This window comes from Thermobia domestica, chromosome 2 (genome assembly GCF_964235325.1).
Source record: "Thermobia domestica chromosome 2, izTheDome1.hap1.1, whole genome shotgun sequence".
Lineage (NCBI taxonomy): Eukaryota > Metazoa > Arthropoda > Insecta > Zygentoma > Lepismatidae > Thermobia > Thermobia domestica.
In genome coordinates, this window is record NC_137455.1 from 195,139,073 (window position 1) to 195,161,805 (window position 22,733).

General features: G+C 36.7%; 1 protein-coding gene and 1 non-coding gene across 3 annotated transcripts in view; one reads left to right on the forward strand and one right to left on the reverse strand.

The window, feature by feature from the left end:
* Positions 1-22,733, forward strand: part of LOC145678347 (cilia- and flagella-associated protein 161-like) — a 228,209-nt gene that overhangs the window by 57,732 nt on the left and 147,744 nt on the right. The gene's annotated exons all lie outside the window — the stretch shown is intronic.
* TRNAL-AAG (transfer RNA leucine (anticodon AAG)) lies at positions 9,950-10,031 on the reverse strand. The gene has a single exon. It is a non-coding gene; the product is annotated as a tRNA-Leu (tRNA).

The following is a 22,733-nucleotide window of genomic DNA, read 5'->3' on the forward strand; positions in this document are numbered from 1 at the left end:
ACACATTTAGTTTTAATAACCCGAAGAATAATTATGAACATACACTTTCATATTAAAATAAGAAACTAGTACAAAATAAACTAGAAAATATCTAGTACATCATAAAGTTATAATTGAAATAACATTTTGTTCTAATAAACCCAAAAATAATTTTGTACATAAGCTTTCATTTAAAAATATAAAAACAATACAAAATAAACTTGAAAATATCTGGTATATTATAAATAGAGCAACCCAAAAGCATAAAAGCAATTTAGACATATGGTTGGTACCTTGAACATGGGTGTGGTTGTCTAATGGTCCAGAAGAAACTAATTTTAAAGAATAATAAAGCATAATTTTAGAAAATAAAGCATAATTTAAAATATATAGCATAATTCTTGGAAATTCTATTTAACTGCAAGTTTAACATATACTATATTAATATTTTTTAAAAAATATTTACAATGCAAAATCATTGAGAACATAACAATGCAACAATGAAAAGCTTATTTTTATTTCTGTAAATTTTTCGGTGTAATCCTTTGATGTGGAGAAAAGAAGAAAAGAAAAGAATAAAACTTTACATCAACAATGAAGCACACAAGAACTCCACACTATATTGTTATGTGTACCTCTCGAACTTGAGCACTTTCTGTACTTTTTGTGCACCTTTCTGTATACTTTCTCTTTCTGTATATATGCACCTCTAAGGTGCACACAAGTGATAGAAAAAACTGATTCGAGCAAAGCATATCTCTTTACAGTGCATTAACTAGAAAGTTCATTAAATATGAATGAAATTGCTTCATAAAATATTAATAAATAGATCAAGATATTTAGATTATTTAATGTATAGTAAATATTATACATTATGCACGATTAATCTAAAACAATGATTGAAATTAACAATAAAATATAATAAAGCATAAGTTGGACTGATAGATAACAATTCAAAATGCCTCGAAAAGCTCTCAAGCAAAACTAATAGATAAAACTTCATACAACCTTCACTCGCAAAATCCCTTGGTAGGCGTACAAGAAACAATTAAATACATCGAGGCGTGTAACTTATCTTTTCCGCCACAAAACTGCCCTCTAATTTAAAAACATTACAGCAATTGCGTAACATTACAGGGGGCGCGTCTGAGCTAAACTCTTCAACCACCAGCAAGCAACAAAAATCGGTAACTTTTCGCCCCCGCCCCTATTGATAACAGCGTTTTTAACTTCAAAGCTGTTCTCAATGGAATTATAAAGCTTCTTCGTAGCTAAGCGGTTAGCGTACGCGCCATTGGCGTGGGAGACCCGGGTTCGGTTCCTGGCGGGAGCTCATGTGGTTCGGATTCCACGTTAATCAGTAGGTCCACGTCTCATATAGCCTTACTGCTGAAAGGGACGTTAAACTCAAAATCAACTCAACTCAATGGAATTATACAGACAAACAGCTCCTTGTGGTAGGAAAAGGAAAGGGGGGCGGATTCTCTGTGGTCGCTCAAGGGAACAAATGCATGCAATATTAGGTTTTTAATGTATGATATTACACCTATTTAGATGAGACTCTCTCTCTCTCTCTCTCTCTCTCTAAAAGAGGTCCCATGGAAAAGACCAAGTAAACTTTTGATTTCTTTTAACCTCTAGAATAAGTTCCTCAAGGGAAAGGATGCGATTTTTAAAACAATTGTTATACTATCTTCTTTCTGGCGCCCCCTCCAACCACGCGCCCGGGGCACGTGCCCCCTCTGCCCCCCCCTAGTTGCGGCCCTGATTTGAGTATTTGTAAGCTACAGAGGAATGGGTTAAACTTTGGCCACAGAGAAGGTATTGCCTTCTACGGCCTTCCTCTCGTCGGATGGGAATGAAACTCTTGTTTAAAACAAAAAATGTTATTTTAGTTCAAATGTCAGGGTTAACATTTTAATATTTCAATTATCTAGGTAGTTTTAATGGAAAAATGCATGCTGCGAGTACAACCATGTGTCGAAAAGGAATTATTTAATTGGTAGTGCCAATGAACAGATTTTGGGAAGTAAATTACCATCAAACAAGCAAGCGTTGAGTGTCTTTTTCTACAACTTGAGAAAGGTAAATCTGACAGTGAGGGAAAGTACACGATTAGCCACCTGAGGTATTTAGGAAGATTGAATTGTATGAGCAATGGTGAACATTACAGAAGAACAATGAAACGTCGAGTGAAGTGCAAAGGCAAAAAGAAGCCTTCCTTGTAGACACCATATTTATGAATTCTTTTTAAAATGTGTATTTGATAACTGTTGTGTTTGGTTTGCAGCTGGACCGGGCGTTCTTCTATTCAGGGGCGGATCCAGGACGGACTTCTGGGGGGAGGGGCGGTGGGTTGTAATACTGCTACTTAGAGCTACTTTTAAGAGCTCCAACTCTGGGATGGGTTTTATTTATATATATAAAATAAGAAAGTTTCCTCTTCTGGGGGGGGGGGGAGATTGCCTGATCGCCCCCTGGATCCGCCAATGCCTCTATTTAAGCGTTTTCAGAACGAGTAGTCTAAAGTAAGTTGCAATAACTTTATTCCAGGAATTGTTGATGATGATGTAAGGAACAATATTTCCGATGTAAGAAATGAAGTGTTAAATTTTGCTATAAAACTTGTAGAAGCAGGACACCGCAGGAAGATTACAGGGAATTTTTTAGGACTGGTCATCATATTCTTGGGTGGCATACCTCCTCCTCGAGGCGTATTCTTTCGTTTGCCTAGAGCAACTCACCATGCAGGGTGGATGGGAAAAGCAATCTACTGTTTAAAAACATTTCTCTTTCGCCAACAATTTCGTTTAACGAAGCAAATAGAAACGGATCTTCGGAGAGTATCAGGCTCGTATCCATAGGAAGGCCGGACCCCTTAATTTTCACTGGTCCCCTAAATTTTTCACGGTAGGCTTGCAAATTAACTATAATATGGTGATGAACTATAATAAGGTAGGGTCAGGCCTCCCTAACTTCTACCCCCCCCCCCTACATTTTTGGGCTGGCTACGGGCCTGGAGAGTATGTATTTTTCCGATATGACTATATGTGCAAGCTTGGTTTAAATGTAATTGAGCATCCCATTCACCATTTCAAGACCTGCAATTTTTGAAAGGTTTGTACAGTTATAGACAAATAGATGCTGAATTCTCTTTGTAAATTTTCTCGCCGTCTGTGGTACTTGGCGAAGAAACACGTAGTTTTTCTTCTTCTTCTTCTTTTTTTTTTTTTGTTACGAAGTTACCATTATGGAAAAACAAAAAATGGTTGAAAGAATTAAAATTGTAAGGGGAAACCCTGAAACAACAAAGAGGCTTGATTCAATAGGTGATACGATAAAAATTCTTGTGAAAAGATAAATCAGTCGTTTTATTACAATAAACACACAAATTTTCCTCGAGAGATTTAAAATACCTAAAGGGTTTCTTGAGTGTGATAAGATTTCATGGTCAAATAATAATGACTATTAAATTCATTCACGTAACAAACGATGAAGCAGAAAGAGGAGTGAAACTAATAGAAGATTACAACAACGTTCTTACGAAAAATGAGGAGCGGAAAAAAAATATTTTGTGGATAGTGAAGGTCCACGGACAATCATTTCCTAGATGTATCCAAAGTGAACTATGTAGCAAATAAGATTGAACACTTACCATAAAGATACTACACAAATAAAGAATATTTCAATTTCTTCCAAGTTATGATCTTTCTCTTTCCTCATAATGATCTATGAATCATCTTGATGTAAACTTATTTTTAGTTCATAGCGAAACAAAGATTTAGGTTTCTATAGCAGTTTGTTTCACTTTATGTTAAAAAAAAAAAAAAAAAAAAATTCTTACAAATCTTTTGTCCATAACTACAATAAGAAGCATTTCGTTTTTCAAGTGTAATAACTCTTACATGATTATAGGTATCTTGAAGATAATGTCAGAATTGTGCTTCAGGTAAAACGCTACCTCAAAACGATATGTCACATGACTCTCCTCCTATTTGAAACTTTTTACCTGAATTTAAGATGGCGGATTTCAAGATGGCCGGTATGATAATGTTATACAGGATTAGATTGGTCTGTTTTTCTAGTTCCATTATTCAAGATATCTTCCCATTTCCTTAAGCCATTTCTAAATTACAAAGGTTTCTTCCAGATTTTCCCCATATACTATGCATTATAATCGGATTCAAAACTTTAGGTCGCTTGAGGCACCATTTAAAATTATTCAATGGATCTAATTTTTCTCCTGGCTCAATTTAGTCCCATATGGAACCATTTTAGGGGGCTCGTCCAAGGAATTTCCTAAATTTATTTTCCCCATATAAATAAGGACCACCCTACTATATATATACAATAAGAAAGTTTCCTCTTCTGGGGGGCGATCGCCCCGATTGCCTCCCTGGATCCGCCCCTGTTTCCAGCTAAGTGTAAGGGAATGTGCTTTAGGAATCAGAGCTGAGTATTCTTTATTAGAAATTGTCATACATAAATTATAGGTCAATTTGACTACTACAAACAAAAATACTTACATACAAAACAATAAAAAAAAAATCTTTTCACAAGACTTACATTGCTATGATTTCTGTATTTCGAATACTATGGGTATTGTTTCCTCTTCGGGTATCTCAACTCATAAAGCCCGTCACTCATTACTATTTGGTCGCTATTTTAACCCATGATCCAGAATTTTTATAAACTCTTTCCCAATTCCGGATTTTCTTAAATTCCAGATTTTTCTGAAGTCCGGATTTTATCTGAAATCTAGGTTCCTCCGATTTACTATCTGGAATCCTGATATTAAAAAATCCAGATTTAGCAATCCTTAGCTTCTATCCTTCCGAACCTCGGCCTTTCGTAAGTTAAAGTGTGTTTCAGCCAGTCCGCGTGAAATAATTACCGTCATTCAGCTGCACTTGCTGCAAAACTCGCAGAAAATATATGTATGTTCTTTACCAATCACTCGTTCTTAGCAGTTTTCTACATTTCATGTAGTTTCTTAAAGCGATTAAAATGAATTTAATGCATCTTGTACAAATATATATATATATTATTAATATAGTACATAATCATGCACTGAGGTATGGAGAAACACAGAAAATTTGGGAGAGGTCCAGGCCTCCCATAGCCCCCTCCTCGTTGGTTGCAGGCTGGAAGTGCACACAGATTTTTCCTCAAGTTCACATGTTTTCTGTTCTCAAAGTATCCTTTGCTCTTGAAGCAGGATTCTCTTCACCTCCCTTCCATTTTTCAGTCGATTTATTTTGCAGAATGAATTGGGAGTTGAATATATATTGTACAGTAGTTGAAACATCTCTTCACAAAGGCCCATAAGGGTATTCAGTTTCTGCAGTAACAACGTAGCTGTTATGTTTGAATGTGTCCAGCTTTTGGGAAACAAGATTTTTAACAGAATAATGTTATATCGCGAATTTATTCGTGTATTAGTTAAAATTCAGAGTTATTCTGACAAACTGCCCATATTCGCGTTATGTCCTGATTCAAATATAGTAAAATATTATTTTTTCAATTTTTCTAGAGGTGCTTGTGAGATTTATTTTGCTATCCAGAACTTTTTTGTTTTAACTGAGCGGTTTATTACGGGTGACGCGATTTCTGCTATAAAAACGTTGCGAGGTCTCAGCTCCTCGGACTCCCCCTGAATTAATCCTCGACATGTTTAAAATAATGTCCTGTGGTATGGTAAGTTATGATTCATTCTGTACATGGAAAGTTATTATTATTATTATTATTATTATTATTATTATTATTATTATTATTATTATTATTATTATTATTATTATTATTAATTTATATCCAATATGACTAAAATCATAATATAGGCTATGTAGATTTTTACGGATGTGATTATGATTCAGTGCTTTTTTTTTTTTTTTTTTTTGTAACAAGCGACGCCATCTATATCTGCGCTGAATGTTGATAACGTACGATTCGTGGGCGTTGCTTTTCTTCTCGTAGTAACGATATATGATAAGCTACTGCCAACTGTAAAGTCTGTTCACTTCTCTAGAGTGTATCTTAGATCTAAATACTTCAATTACTTAAAAAAGTATTTGGTTGAAAACCGCAAGTTATTTGTATTAAGAAATATGCGGTTGAGCAAGATAATACGTAGAAATAAAATATATTGATTTTGTTACATTAATTACTATACAAATACTTTTCTATTATAACTGAATACAGCAATATAATAATTGAAAGCAAAAAGGATCAGCTGTTATAATATTCGGTCAATACTCTTCATAGTTAATATTTCTGATAAGTGCGCTTCCAGAATTTGACCACAGACTACGTTACCAAATTTGATTTCATTAAATGTGCAGCAAAGTGACTAAATGAATGCTGTAATCGAAGATAATTTTGGAGGTGATGCAGGAGGAAATCCCCTTTCCGGAGCAGCTAAATTCCGTTTCCTTCCCCGGACATAGTATCTTGCATTGTGCTCAGCTCAATGTACGGTATCAGTATTTTCGTAGTATTATTTTCACCTTTTGTGTGTTGAAATTTATTCTGGGAAGAATTTCAGATCATCAATGGGTGTAATGTATATAAACGATTCCGTTACTGTTTTAATGAACTAATGTGTATCTGCGGGAAAATTTCTCGAAAATTACTTTGATAAGACAAGAAGCATTTTTAAAAGACGTTAAATGTTGGACTGGAAAGACAAAATTTCATCCATGAACAGTCTATAGTGCTAGTAGGAAATGTTTGTAATAGAAAAACAATTTTTTAATGTGTTTCAATGAATACTTTCGAAAATTTCTATCATTCTAATTGAAGCGAGCGTTAGCGAAGCTTCTACTGTCGACTTGATTGGAATTGGTGTGTCTGTCTGTCCGTCCGTTTGTTCCACGATAACTCTCATAAAACTTATTCGATTTTGATTAAGTTTAGTATGTGCCTTCCTTTCACTTGAAGAAATAACCATATTGTTTGAGATTCCAATCCATCAAGTATAAGATGATAAAAGGGGGTTAACACCAACTCCATGTTGAAAGTTTGCACATGTACGGTACACGTACGATAATTTTTCAATATAAACCACGTAAAAAAAATCGATTATGACAAATATCTTTTCATTAGGTATTGTGAATATCCTCCCCCCCCCAACTTGAAGTTAAAATCTACCAAGAATAAAAGTGTGAATTAAATCTCCCTCATTTTAAAAAATGTGGTCCTTGATAATTTTCGTTAAAAACTGTTCTATTTTGGCGTAATATGTCGTACATTTTCATTGAGACTTCGCGATCATCCCATCTGCAGCGAGTTAAAACCACTCAAGGATAAGGTGGTGGATCTACCCTCAATATTCCGCCCATTCCTGATTTCTTTTAGATTTTAACGATAAATTTTCTAAAATTCATTCGGATTTGATACATTTTTCTTTTACTCTTTTTTGCAATCCCCAGTGTCTTGTCATGAAAAACTCAGTCATGAATGAGCAATGAATTCAGCTCTCATGTGGTATGGATTACCCCTTCCCCATTAAAACATATGTTCCTTGATAATGTCCGTTACAACTATTGGATTTTGTCTAATATGTCGTACATTTCCTTAACGATCATTCATTTTATATGGAGCTGAAATCAGTGAAGAATAACGTAGTCGTATTCCCTCTCTCTGATTTTTTTTATATAAAGTTCTACGGTAACTTATATAAAGCTCAGTCGGTTTTGATACAATATTATATGTATTTTCTTTGACTCTTTTCCGTAGTCTTCTGAGCTTGGAATTAAAGTCAGTAATGAATGAGCGGTGAATTCAGTTTCCTAAACTGGTATGGGTTATTCTCCTGCCACCCTCAGATTAAATATTATGTCCAAGATATCTGTAATAAAAATTTTATGTTTGCATGAAATATGGCATATGCCTTTTGAAGCTTCACAATCATTCCCGCTACTTGGATTTAAGACCAATTCAGAACTAGAGAGTGAAATTCTCCTTCCTTAGGTTTAAAAGAAATATGTTGTATCATAACTCGTAAATATTATTCAATTTTAACACAATATGAGACTTTCGCATAATCTCCACTCTTGCAGTTGCAGTGAATCAAATATCAAAATTCACTTAACCCCATCTGAAGATTTAATTTTTAAAAAATATGATAACTTTAGTAAAATATACAGTTTTGTCGAATAAGGCCTATTTTTTTTTACTGAGAATTCCCAATTGTCTTAATTGCTGGCAGTTGCAATGGGCTAATAATGAAAGAGCGTGTTCTCTAATTTTATGTAACAGATTTTTTTGAATATTTATTATTCACACACTGATTTTTATAGAACAATGTGTGTTCTGTCGGAGATTAGAGACTTACTTCTATAATTTGGGGCAGGGGTAAAAGTGTATCTGAAAAGGTATGGAGATGCTTGACGTCACACCGTCCCCCGTGCCTATCTTTGCCCATTGAATTTTTGTAGAAAGTGGGAGGACGGCATATAAATATTTTGGAAGGGGGGGACGGCGTCCGCCCGCGTCTTCCTACACTTTTACCCCTGATTTGGGGTTGAAATTAGTGAAATTAGTGATCGTTCGCTTCAACAATGCACAGCATTACTAGTATATACCGACTGCTTAAAAAAAAAAAAAAAATAGTGCTTGTAAATCAGAAACAGTTGGAGATTAAAGGATGAAACAAAAAGTGAGATAGCAAAGAGGACACATTGAATGGAGCGTTCTGCTTGCCCAATAGACACCTAAGTCCCATGTCGAAAATTTTAAACGGTAAGATTTGTTCCTTTGAACAGATAAAGGAAAAGAAACTTTTCTGGGAAAAAGTTTTTTATGTGGGCACCGTTTACGAAGTGGGCTAGCATTTCACTCTGATTTCTTGCACTGTGAGATAAAACTCTAATGTTTCTTAATCACAAACGGCCGGAGATGAAAGAATGAAACAAAAAGTGAGATAGGAAAATTTCAGAGAACGTCGAAGAGAACGTTCTGCTTGTCCCATACGTCTTGCCGTTTAAAAGTGTCGGTTGAACCCCCAAGGTCTCATAATAGAGTGACCAGTGATCAGTGGCGTATTTAGGGGGGGGCTTCCGGGCTTAAGCCCCCCCCCGAAATTTTACTTACTATAGTAAAGTATATGAAATATCTTGCAGAATTTTCACATTTTCAGGCAAAGCCCCCCCCCCGAAAGTTAGCAAAGCCCCTCCCGAAACAAAATCGTAAATACGCCACTGCCAGTGATTAAGCTATTCGATGTGCTCTCTGACATTTTCATATCTTACTTCTTGTTTCGTCCTTACATCTCCGGCCATTTGTGATTTATGACCACTTGACTTTTTATCTCAAACACGCAGTATAATCAGTGAAGGAGAACACCTTTCTTAATCGTATCAAAATCATAATGTGAGTAACTCTATGATTAAATTCTACCGTACGTATCCATTTTCGCATAGGGCCAAGAGCTATTGTATTAGAAAATTGCTTTAGCAGATAGACATTTAACTAGGAAACGTGGTCAGGGACGTCCACAGGATTGTTTCCAAGAGGGGCAAAGAACCGATTCCGGGAGAGAGGCAAAAGCCAGACACAAACGCTGTCGCAAATACACACACACTTTGATACGCGAGTGCATATAGGAGCTTCCTCGTGGCTAGCGTATGCGCCTTTGGCGTGGAAGACCCGGTTTCGAATCTCGGCCGGAGCTCGTCTCATGTTAAGCTGTAGGTCCATGTCTCACTGTCCAAAGGGACACTAACCGCAAAATAAACAAAAATCATACGTGCATAAAATCTTTGCTCCCTACTGCAGGTGGCCATGCACTTGCTTTTCCATTATAGTGGTTACACTAAATAATACGAAGACCATTTCCTTTATCAGTTTGTTCTTAGACAGTTAATTTATTGCATTTAAAGTTTATAAAGATAATAAATTACGCAAAGTCTTTTAAGAATATTTGCTAGCTGAGTTCTTTATTTTTGTTTTCTACTTATTACAAAAATAGACATGGCAGCGGTGGGATTCGAACCCACGCCTCCGAAGAGACTGGTGCCTTAAACCAGCGCCTTAGACCGCTCGGCCACGCTACCTCCGTAAACCACATTGACTGCATTCTTATGAAAATTGAAATAATCTTTCCTGTACTTTGCAGAGAGTGCACAGAACACATCGCTACTTTTTATAGATTATAAAAGGTATGAATTGTATTGCTTGCATTACATTTAATGGTTTATTGGAATGGTCTTGAATACAACGTCCTGTTCAACATCGTTTCTACTTTCGAGTGACTATAAGAGAGAAGGAAGTTTTGTGATAGTGAAAAAAAATTTAGTTCGTTATTTCAACCAATTTCTCGTGTATTTCAGGAACTGTATATGCTGAAAAAAAATTGGATGGATGTTCGTTTGAATGTAATGCCTAGCGGCCATAGTGTTCAACTTATCAGATAAGATTCTCCTGTTTTTCTATTAATAATTTCGTTTCTATTCCTAAAAAGAAGCTTAGTATAATGAAGTTCACATTGATAAACCAATATTTAATTATCGAGGTGTAAATCAATCCTCTGGGGAGGGGAGCGCGGTAACTCAGTGGTAGAGTGTTCACCTCCGGTGCTTGGGATCCCTGGTTCGATCCCAGCTCGCGCAGTGTGAACTTTGTGGTGGACAAACACCGTGCTCGTGGGTTTTTCTCGGGGTTCTCCCGTTTCCTCCCACTTTCTTCATTCCACCATTTCACTCATTTCTCATTATCACCGTCTCCTTTAGCATAACCGGCATAACCGTGGGACGTTAAACTTAACTATTTCATTTCGTTTCAATCCCCTGGGGAAAGTACAGAGTAGGTAGCCTACTTTACTCTCCAAGATGTGTTTTGGATGACTTGCTCCGAAACGACTCGGGCGATTTGATCTCAACATTTATATATATCTCAATGTGCAAGAATTACGCAAGCCATGAAAATTAAAACCATTTCTTAAAAAGAAAAAAAGAAAAGAAAAAAAAAAGAAAGAAAAAATGTTGATTTAAATAACGTTTTGTTGCCATCTTTTAGAAACACAATTAATATGAACTCCCGGAGAGAACGTTAAAAAATAATACGGAAAAGTTGGCAATACTAGATGGGCATTATTTTCTCAGCCACTTTTCTTCACTTTTACGTATTCTTCTGATTACAATATGATTTGCGGAGTATTCTGTAAGTTTGAGTGTATGTAAAAAGCTTAAATTAATTTTTTTAAAAATATTTAGGTACATAGTCCTGCCATAAGTTTTTTTTTCCTAATTTCAATGTATCCGTAAAACCAATTAGACCACTGTCAGCAAACGCCTTTCTTTACATTACAGTGAGTGGACACTGTAGTGCACAAAACTCCTCAGTTTGGAAGGTTCAGTTGTGCAGTTAACATGAAGTGGGGCGTCAAGGAGAATCGTTCCGCTGTGATTGCACCGATTGCACTGCACAACTGCGACAAATCATTAGTGGAGATTTTAAATCTGCTAAAGCCATTCAAAAATTCAAAGAACTTGTTTATCGCTATGGTTCAATCAGATAATTTCTGTCGATGATAGAGTTAGAAGCGGCCACCCACGAATTTCGAGGATTTCAGCAACTGTGAAAGCCGTGGGCGAGCGAATTTGTCGAAATCCTCTGCAAAAGCAGAAAATCAAAGCACGGGGGATAAAGTACCTATGAGAAACATGTTTCACATTCCATAAGAGGATCTAAAGCTTGGGGCTTATAGAAGAACCACGAGACAAAATTTGACACAACTTTGAGGAAGATACGAGACACAAGATCTAAGGCATTACTTTAGGAGCACGCGAACGGGGAGCAAGCGAATTCTCTTCGCTGATGAAAAAATATTTGCAGTAGAGGAAAAAATCAACAGGTTAACGACAGAGCTGACGCCCATGGTTCTCGGGAAGCTGCTGAAAAAAAAAAAAATCCCAAGGTACAAAGAGGTCATACTTATCTTGAGTCATGGTTCGGTGGGACGTTGCGGACGACGGTTTCACTCAGCTGCATTCTTGCGAACAGGGGGTCAAAACGACGCAGCAAACTACCAAAACGACGTTTTGGAGAAGGTACTCAAGCCTTTGGATGATACATTGTTTTCGGGAGCACACTGGGTAATTGAGGAAGACTTGTCGCCAGCACACAAGGCTAGGACGACTCAGCGCTGATTATCAAATAACATCTCTAACTTTATCGTCGCAGAGGATTAGCCCACCGGAAGCCCGGATCTCAGCCCACTGAACTATCGTATATGAGACATTTTAGAGAAGAAGACCTGCAGTAAAGCTAATCTCAATATCGAATCGCTCAAATCAGTTTACTGAAAGCAGCAGCTTCTATTCCTCAAGATGTGGTCCATGTTGACATTACGAGTGACCTGAACATCTGAAGAAGTATATGAAAACCAAGAGAGGCCATTTTGAGAAATGTATACATTTTTGTTCTCGTTAAAGTTTTGTTTTAATTTAGCCCATTGAAACTAGAGACAGAACTTATGGACCGATCTTCGAATTTCGTATGCATTTTCTTTTATTTTTTTTTTATGGACTGATAACTGCACAATAGACTGTTAAGAATATAATTATATTTTTCATGGACCGATAACTGCACAATAGACCGTTAAGAACATAATTCTAAACTCCACTAAAATGAAAAGAATCTTGCCTGGAAGTTTCAATTTCATTCGGCAAATGTCAACCGCAGCAGAATGTTCGCTGGCATCTAAAAGCACGATGTGTAGCTTCTAGCATTCTACAATTATACACGTTTGTTTCGATAGAAAACGGGATATGGATAGCCCCAATTAAAGTTACCATAACCCCGTGAAAATGTCAATGGATTGACTCCATTAACAAATTCGATCGAGATGATCGCTCCAGTTGTCTATCATGAAATTTCACTAAAACGCAATTAATAGAATTAATTCGATTTTGACCAAAATTGGCGTGATAGTAGAGTTTCGTGATATTAGTGCACATATGAAATACTATGGTGTGCAGACATGTCATTGCCAAGTTATTGTTCATGAAATTTGGGCTTTGAACTTATTATTTGACTAAATTCGAACCTCAACTTCGATTGCTAGTAAAAACCTGGACAACAGAATATTTCATATGCCCATTGAGCTTATTAAGACTTACCACCAGTTCAAATATGATCAAGTCAAGATCTTTGGTTCTCGAGTTATTGTCCATCAAATTTGAGGTTTCGACGTATGCAATTTTCGAAAAACAAAACAAAAAACACTAAATGCGATCTATTAAACTCACCCGATCCTGACCAAATTTGGTATGATGATAGACCTTCACAAAATATGAGCTTAGTATGCCTATGAAATATATTGGTGTGCAGCTCATTGGTCCCTGAGTTGTGTGTCTATACCATCAAAGCTTGAGGGCTGGGCTTATTTGATTCAAACCTCAAATTTGATGGCCAGTAATTCGAGAGCTGAAAGTCTGCAAACCATATTTCCTATATATATTAAGGTTATTAAGATCTACCAACATATTAAATTTGGTGAAGTAGGGATCCTTAGTTTCCGACTTCTGTACTTAGAAACCGATTACAGAAAGTAAATGCAGTGTATATTTATAATCAAGATTTGCTAAAAATTAACGAAGGACGACCTGTTTCTGCTACGAGGAAATTTACTAGTTTCTCTAAAGTTTATTCTCCAAAGCTTTTTCACGATATGCGAATGTGGAACATAGAAGAGAAATGTGTAGCATACCCAGATTTGATGCATGTGGCTTGGGGTTTGATTTATCAGTGGAAGTACATACTCCTTCAGAATACCAAACATAAATCTCCGAGGTCTTTTGATTAATGCTGTGCTCAAGGGCCAGCCCAATGTAAATTCAACTTTGTACTAAAGTCATTACTTTGTAATTACTTTGTCATTACTAAAGTCATTGTAATCATGACCGTCCACAAAATTTTTCGCAGAAGGAGCCAGATTTTCTATTCTTTTCCCCCTAATATTTATGATTTTTTTGGGATAAAAAGCTCAACTTCGGATAAGGGAAGGGAAAGGAGTGACCCAGTGACTGATTTGTATATTTCTATCCCGGTGTTTAAGGCTTAGTTTTCAGCTAATGCTTTTGTATTTTGCCTATCACCTAGATTTCCACCACTCCCAGTTTCAATAGAGGAACAAGAGCGGAACTGAAATACAGTATATATTTCGATCACTGAATCTAGAGTAGAAAACTATTTCTCTCTTTTTCTTATCGTTCTTGTTCTAATACCTGTCAACAGACAGATGGGCGAATGGGCTAACATAATTAGTTCTCCAATGCTATAATACTTCGCATAAATTATACATAGAGCAGTTTGGAAGTCTCGAAAAACGCCACATTTAATAAGGTGGGCTCAAACCTTCATATACACTCCCTACTTACTCCTATGATACCGATCATAACCGAGGGAACATAACACTAGTTAGATAAATCAAAAGAAATTTAAGTGAGATTTCGTGTCGTCGGCAAATACGGAAATATATCCATTTGTCTCTTTGATAAACGTTCTCTTTTGCAAGTGTAACTTCTTATCTCATCTTCATTATCATTTAATATTTCTTTTAGATAATACATTTTTGTGTAAAACTACAGAAACATCATTGAATCATACCACAACGTAGTCATTCCTTCCTTAAACAAAATTAGAATTTTGTTGTTCTATGTGAAATTGTTGTAAACTTACATTTGCGTTTACTGTTACGAACTTCTTTTAGAGTAAGAACTATTTTAAACACACATTTTAGTTGGTTATCTACTCATATAATCAATACTATGGAAACAGTGAATGCTTTACAATCTATCCGATTGACGTGTTTTTTCTTTGTTTCGTGATGATCACGCGAAACTACAGATGTCAATAAGCTTTTTCTGACAGCAGCCTATGAACGACCTCAAGCAAACGCACAGACGCAAAATAACGTCACATGTGTTGCTAGAACTCTGCAACGATAAGATTAACTAGGTTAAAAAAGAAAAAGAAATGTTATCGTTAATTGAAATATTGTCAGTTGTTTTTGTTATGGAGAGTAACGTTGAGATGCTTACAGTGTGTAGCTAATCATTCATAAAATATATTTATTTAAATATAGTATTCAACTAGGAATAAATATAACAGACGTAGGAAACAAATCCTTTGTCATCATATATTAATACAGGGTGTTTATAAAGTGACGGCGAATTTGAAAACTTAATGGACTATAAACGGACAGTCACATTAACATAAAATAACTTATCAACCTCCCATTTAACTTTAATTTTTGATGGCGATGTGCAGTTGCTCAAGGCCAGACACCTACAGTGCTCCATTGACGTTCATATACATATATATATATATACACTATTGTTCATCCAGATAATGTTTCACTTCTAGGAAGGCCTTGCCTTCTTAAAAGAAAACAATATTCTCGTGGTATCATTGAGGCGAGAATATCTGCGTGAACAATTTGATGAGAGGTGGATTGGTCGCAGAGACAAATTTATTGGCTCCGAGATCTTCAGAGTTGACGCTCTGCGACTTCTAATTGTGGAAGAACGTTGAAACGAAAATGTTCTCTACAATGTTTAAATATTCATATTCTAAATGAGAATTTTTAAATAGTTAATCACGAGAATCTATATGAAAAAGATCAACAAGCTTCAATTTCGGTTTTCAGAAATGGCTGCAAGAGTGTTTGAACATGAATGGAGCACAGTTTAAGGTTTGATGTTGAACAACTCCAAGTTACCATAAAAAAAAAATTAAGTTTAAGAAACGCATTGCAAGTTATTTCATATTGATATAACTCTCTGTTTGGAATCCATACTGCTTTCAAACTCGTCGCTACTTTGAAAAGCAGGTTTATTTTTCCTGTTTGAAAATAATCTAAAATAGCTATCTACATGTGGTTCTTTCTTTTTATTTATCTTTTCATTTTCTCACTTTCTTCTTCTTCTTTTTTTCTATATATAACGTTTGGTTTTGATTCTAAGACATCCATTTCTCATGAATAAATACCAAAATTTGGGGATTGGCCTCAAAAATAATTATGCAGCGAAAGGGTTAAAAGAGAGGAAAATTATTGGCAAAAAAAAGCTTCGGCGCGTGGTAGAAGTCTAAACATTTGACAATAAGAAGACTTGCTTTTCGTGATTTCCTTGAACTAATTGCTCATTTTGTCCCTTTTTGAAACAACACATCCAAGAACATGACTCTAATGGTCGTGGCCATCCATCATTATTTGTTCAAGATTATGCATGAAGAATTCATCGGCTTTATGAGAAACAAGGCATTGAGTAAAATAGTTGAAAAAATTCAAACAGCAAAATACTACGGACAAGTAGATTCAACGGTAGATCGGCACATGGAGATCAACTTACGTTGTAGTAAGGTATTGTTTTGAGGGAAGGGCTCATGAAATATTTTTGTGTTTTGTTCCCATAATTACACAGACATACGACAGAAAGGTTTAGAAAGGTTATCCTAGATATCTTTGGAAAATACAATATTAGAATAGAAGGTTGTCATTCGCAGTCCAACGACAATGCCAGTAACTTGAGTGGGAAACTTTCAGGTTTAGTGCAAAGATAAAGGAACTGAATTCATTAATATTTTATGTGCCCTGTGTTGAACACTCTTTAAACCTCTTGGCCCAAAACGGTGCAGAGGAATCTTTAGAATCACTTGATTTTTATTTTTTCAAGTTTTGCAACTACTATATGACATTTTTGTAGCGTCTACTCATCGTTGGACATTCTTGTAAAGAATGATGGGCAACTTAAGACATTGTCCGATAGTAGATGGTCATGTCGTGAGGAAGCAATATCAGCTGTTAGACAGAAATTCAATGCCGTTTACGTGTCACTTGAAGAAATTGTCAAAAAGGCACAGACAAGGAATGAGGCAGAATCACTTCAGAAAAAGCTTTAAAAAATGGAGAAGCTATATTCGTTGTTTTCTGGATGACGTGTTGTCTTGAATGGACAAAACTAACAAATACTTACAAAAGCCTGGACTAGACTTAATTAAGTAAGTGTCAAGCGTTGCAATCATTGATTCCGTTTTTCAGTTGTGTTAGGGAAAATTTTGATGAATATGAAAACCAAGGTAGGAACCAAGGAATATACGGTAAGAACCAAGGTAGCATATACGTGTGTGTATCAAGAACTTAGAGACGAAAGGAAACACAAAATAAGAAGAAAATTCCTTGATGGAGAAAAATTAGACGAATTAAGTGGATGTGATAAATTTCGTATGCCACTTATTACAATTGTTGATAAACTACAAGCAGAACTTTAAATAAAACGAGAAGAAAAGTATTGCAAAGTAGTCTATCTTTTCCGACCTTTAACAAACAATATAGTGAAGCAGTGAATATTTGAAGTGTTCCCTCAAAGAAAAGGTTGCTAACATGTCACCAGTTGTATTATGTGAATTAATGTTTGAATGATCTTGATAATGCGAAAATGATCTTGGCGATCTTTTTTCAAAAGTAATGATTGTTTACCGAATTTTCCTCTCAATATCAATCACAAATTGTGAAGGTGAGAGAGGATTCTCCAAACTAGCCCTTATCAATACCAAATTACGTGCTACAATACAACAAAAACGCATTTCCGCTCTCGCCTTATCAATTAAACATGAGATGACTAGTTCTCTTCACTTCCAGGATGTGATAGAGGACTTCGCTAGGACGAAAGCTAGGAAAAGAAATATTTGAGGTACTCATTTTTTTATGTATTACATGTTATCAAATAGGCTAACTTTTTATGCATTTGGAAAGTTCCGTTAAGTATATCATCATCTAATGCATGGCATGGTTGATGTAGAACTACGTGAACTACGTGTATTCCCTTAACTTTCCTACTGTACTTTCACAGAATTGTATTACACAAAGTCAGCAGCGGCCACATATTTTTTCTAGCCTTGGGCCTCCAGATGAGTTAATCTGGCCCTGGAGAAAGTGTACAAATTTATGTTGTTAGGAAGTTTTCGGGGAGTCCAGAACCGGCGCCCGTGTGTCTCATCTTTGGACATTTTTTTTCGTTAAACGTTAACAATATTGGAAAATTGTTTATTTGAAATGAACCTTACATAGGCTATGTAATGAAAATAGTATATTCATGGGAAGGAAATAATAGTGGAAATTTAAACCAGGAGGAATTTCTTGGATTCCTTCTGCCTTTTAATTTGAACATTGACTGGTAGCATTTTTTTTTATTATTATTGTAAAATTAATTTTACAATATGTAATATCCTATATGGAAAACATGAATGTATAATATTATGATACATTAAAATCTGACATCTTTCAATAATATATCCAAAATTACCATATCCAATTTATATATATACCAGCGGTTCCTATCGTCTTTTCCTAGACCCTGCATACTTTACGCCTTCCCCCCATCCTCCTACTCATGACAAAGACAAAACGTCACTCATATAGTTACTGTGAAGTTTGCTAAAGCTAAATTGTATATAGTCATTATCCAGTGAGTAGTGCTCAGTTTATTTCTAAGTAGCTTGTGCCTTCATGCACTCTCTTCACGTCCCCCAAGATGAAAGCCACGGTGCAATACGTACAATACAAACGGTGCAATACGTATGATACAAGAACGAAATAAATTTGTTTACTCTTGAAATATACTGTCTTTCATCATCATTTGCTCAATTTTAAACAATCTGAAAAGTCTTTAAGTGTTATCGTTGAGTCTTATTAATACAGTAGAGCGTCGATTATCCGAAGTAATTGGGGGACATGGGTGTTCGGAAAACTGGTTTGTTCGGATAATCGAACTGTACATGTTTATTTGCCATGCGCGGAGCGGCACGCCTCAACTCTAAGCTGGCGCAGCTGTTGCTGTGAACAGCTTTGATACTGCCGCTACTTCTACAGCCAGTCAGTAGTGCCGGCCGGTCAGCAGTGCCTTATTAAGGCCCCATTAGAAGCAATGTTCCGCCAGCGGTGCCTCAGTGCGGCGACTACTGTGGGAAACTTGGTTTGGGAGTGAGGGAGATGGTGGACGGTAGGGTGGGAGAGTAACAGGTGCGAGCGAGTACACAGTTCGGTTAAGCGGTCGTTCGGTTGACCGACGTTCGGATAATCGACGCTCTACTGTATTAAAAATATTGTTCAACAAACACTGATTGCTAAGCGATTATATTAAAGTTAGTTAAAGGTTCACAGAAAAAAGAAACAAAAAATTACACTGATAACGTTGAAGGAAAACCTAGAAAAACCTTGTCACTCAGATAAATATAGTTATTCAATGCTCAAATAGCACTTAGCTTAATTTTCTTTCCTTTCCTTTTATTTTGTGTGTATGGTGTGTACTTAATGTGAATTTTATCAAACAATTCAAAGGTGAACTGTAAAGCTCAAATGTCGGCAACAGATGATAGATCATACTTCTTATCTTTCCAATGTATTTTGTAGAGGGAAACATTAAAATTTTGTCCAAAGACAAAATAAATCAATAATTACTGCTTGCACTTTTTGATTATTTTTTTTTATTGTACGGAGTGCTTAATTTTACTCTTCCGAAGCGTACTTCCAACAATACAAGGTAACCAAAAAAGTTTTTACTGTTTTTGACGTACCGTTAACCATGCGCTGACAGAGAGGAAACGAAATTATGCACATGCCTGCCAAGCGATTGGAGGTTAGTCTGATCATCGACCTTTAATAATATAGACCCGTTGAGCACATACAGCAGTCATAGTTCGTCCAGTGTCGAAGAGAAATGAAGGTATCGAAGCAACTTGTTCGCGTGTGTTTGTTGCATGACTTTTAAAGTTGGCCTATCAGCTGGCGCCCGTATATGCCAGGCATTTGGGGAGAATGCTGTGAATGAACGTACGCCAGGCGTTGGTTCCAGGAATTCCGTTCGGGAGATGTGGTCTATCGGATGAACCTCGCAGTGGACGATCACATGTGTTGGATGACAAGGCCCTGAAAGCAGCAATCGACAAGCACAATGGTATAACGTGTGATGAACTTGGAAAAAGGTTTCATGTTTCCACTGAAACAGTCAGACTGCGCCTGCATCGAATAGGAAAGTCATACAGGTTAAACAAGTGGGTACCCCACACACTGTCGGCAGTCAACAAGAAACAACGAGTGACAACCTGTTTGACCGTGCTCACTCGGCACCTAGGCACACCTACCTTTGATCGCTTGCTCACTGGTGACGAAAAGGGGTCCTTTATGACACTGCCAAGCGTACCAGACATTGGTTGTCACCACGTGATCCTGTTTCTCACACCTGAAGGCCACCTCTGCACCCATGAAAGGTTATGATCTCTCTATGGTGGAATTGTCGGCAAGTGGTGCATTACAAGTTCTTCCACCTGATCAGACCATCACTACTGACCTCTACTCTCAGAAATTGCAAAAGGTACACCGTGCATTGCGGCAGAAGGAGCCAACATTGGTGAATCTCAAGAATGTGCTGTTCCTGCACGATAATGCCAAGCCACATGTGACAAAGAGGACCTGAGAGACCCTTCAGCAACTTGGCCGGGAGACACTGTATTCATCGGACTTTGCACCAACAGTTTACCACTTGTTTCATTCCTTTGACAACCATCTCCATGCGAGATCCTTCGCAAATGAGGGAGACCTGCAGAACGCACTCGCGGACTTTATTGCATCCAAGACCGTTGAGTTTTATCACCAGGGTATTGGCAAAACATTTTCAATGCTGATGGGGATTTATTCGAAATCTAAAAGGATACTATCCACTATATTACTCGTTGTTTATCACTGTCTCGAACGGCAAGAATATTTTTGGTTAAATATTCAAACTTTGTCCAAAAACAAAATAAATCAATAATTACAGAATAATGCGTGCGCTTTTTTTTTAAACCATTTTGTTTTGTTGTACAGAGCACTAATTTTACTTTTCAGAAGCATACTTCCAACAATAAAAGCCTCTCAAGAATGAAAGAAACAAAATACACTGGTCGGCAAAATGAAACTTTTTTTTAGCTCCCACAAACGAAAATAGGTGATTCCTATAGGTTTCGAGCTCCTGAGTTCGAATCCGTAACCCGTTTTTCTCCAGGACGTAGCAGTTTTCAGGGAGGAGAGGGGGTGTTTCAATATCCGCCCAAAGATGCTATTCTCCACCCATAATAATTTGCACGTTATAATTTAAATATCAATATAAATTATGCAAATAAAATTGCATAAAAAGTTAAACACTTACGTGTCACTTGGTTTTCCTACTCCTCTTGTAATTACTACAGGGTGTCTCGCGTGTCACATTCAAACAGAAGTCTGCCAACATATTCACACTTTATTTACCACTGTAGCGCCTCTCCATGGTAGCTATTTGCTTGTGAAACCTTTCCCCGTGTTCGTCAGAGACCTTCCCCAAGCTGTACATTTCAGGGAAGAAGTCCAGGTGGCAATGCAGGAAGTGTAACTTTAGGGACATATTACATCCCATGTTACGAAATGAAGTAATTAGCCTGCCCACAATGTCTTTGTAATCAGGTGACTTATGATTCCGTAGAAAGTTACTGCATACTTCTCGAAAGGCCTCCCAAGCCTTACTTTCCACTTCATTAAGCTTAGAAGAAAATGTAGTATCCTTAAAAACGTCTCTGATTTGAGGTCCCGTAAAAACACCTTCTTTCACCTTGGCCTCACTGAGTCTTGGGAATAGTTTTCTAAGATGATTAAATGCTTCACCATCCCGGTTCAGGGCCTTGACGAAGACCTTCATGAGCCCTAATTTGATATGAAGGGGTGGTAAGAATATTTTCTCCGGATCCACAAGACGTTCATTAGTCACGTTCATCTCTCCTGGGACCGGTTGCTTCCTTGGCGGCCATTTTGTGATGGTGTACTGATCTTTGGTTCGACTATCCCAATGACACAAGAACCAGCAGTGCTTTGTGTAACTTCCTTGTAAACCGGTGAGGATGGCAATATCCTTAAGGTCAGCGCATACAAACCACTGGAACTGTTCGTACTTTATTTTCTGCAATAGGTGTCGCATGTTCTCGTATGTTTCTTTCATATGTACAGCATGAGCAATAGGGATGGCTAGCTTTTCATTGCCATTGTGTAGTAACACTGCCTTGAGACTTATCCTAGAGGAATCTACGGACAGCCTCCAATCTTCAGTGTTGTAGTTCAACTTCAGTTGTCCCATAAGCGATGGAATGTCACTGCAATACATCAAACCACCATCCTTTGTAAAATTAGGAATTAGACTCACCTCTCTTTTCCTATACATCGATATATTCACATCTTGGTTTAGTAGATTCCATTGTTGAAGTCGTGATGCAAGCAACAGGGCTTACAAAATACATTGAAAAGATATGCTAAACGTGATATCATCTGTTGATGATTAAGCACCCCTTTAACTTAAAGCCTTAAAGTAAAATACCTGCATAGAAAAATTGAATATTTATCTTACGCTGTCATATTCTATGCGCGTGCACGTTTTACTTTATTAAGTGAGTATGTTAGACAAATTTTCTCGCTTACTAACCTGCAAATGCAGTGCTCAAAATTCTTGCAACTAATGACCCTAAGTGGTGTTTGCTAGGCTTTTCCCCAATTCCATCGGGCAAATATAGACATGATTCATTAAAATATAGATACTAATTATTTTCCGACTTCCATTGTTGTTGTTTCCACAGTATTAAATTAGTTCATATCGTCTGGGCGTTAATTTCACTTACACGTGATCTACAATATTATATCAAACACACAGTTGGCGGATAAGAAACTATGATAAAGATTAACAGATATTATTCTCGGC